We start from the raw sequence: 906 nt of genomic DNA, 5'->3' as shown, positions 1-906 counted from the left end.
TTTTTGTGTGTGTATGTGTGGAAGGGGGACTGAGCGAAGGGAGACATTTGCGTGTGTGTGTTTGTGTGCGAAGGGATGTTGTGTACCGGCTGTTGCGGGTGTAATGCATTGTGCACGCACACGCCCACCGTTCTTTTTCTTTTTTTATTTGCTGTGAGGGGCAGGCGAGAGGAGGGGGTGGGGGTGTGAAAGGCGGTGGATTGACACCCACGCGACATGGCATCCAACCAGCAGGATGCGTGGACGGCACCGTCGCGGCAGGCGGTCGAGGGCTGGCCAGGGGTGCGTAGACGACATTGGGGAATCGGTGGAGGAACTACTCCACGAGGATGTGATGGAGGCCGCGCGTAGGCGGTAGAGGCGGGGGAGGTCGGGGGCTCGCACAGTGGCTGCGACGGGCGGAGGGGAAACAAGGTGCCTGGCCAGTTTGGTTTGGGCCTGTTGGCGGTGGTCACGGTCGCGGTCGCGGTCGCGGTCACACGGCTTTGCGTGAGTCTCGTGCGGAGGCCATCGAGGGGTGGGACAGAGAGGCGGCGGTGCCGAAGGGGGTCCCGTAAGAGAGGAGAAGGCGTTGGCTGGGGCTGCGGAGAGTGTGCGCGGGCTCCCCTGCACGTTGGAGCGTGACGGCAGGGGTGGGTGGGTGGGGAGGTCCACGCGGCGGGTTCACGGTGGGCCGCTCAGAGAAGCCTCGTGAATTGCACGCTCTTTCGCTGCTGGGCTGTGTAGGCTCAGCGGGAGTGGAAGGAGTGTGGGATGCTCCATGGCCGTCCTTGAGGCCCAGCCCGCATGAGCTTAGTCAGGAGGAGGCGAAACCAGAAAGGCCGCGCTGCCGTCTGACTTCCGTCAGCCCACGCAGTGCGTAGGCGTGGGCCCTAAGACGTTGTTGTTGTTTTATTTCTGTTTTTT

Source organism: Trypanosoma rangeli, assembly GCF_003719475.1.
Source record: "Trypanosoma rangeli strain AM80 chromosome Unknown Tra_15.4_contig_00814, whole genome shotgun sequence".
In the NCBI taxonomy this organism is placed as follows: domain Eukaryota; phylum Euglenozoa; class Kinetoplastea; order Trypanosomatida; family Trypanosomatidae; genus Trypanosoma; species Trypanosoma rangeli.
Note: the sequence above shows the minus strand (reverse complement) of the source record.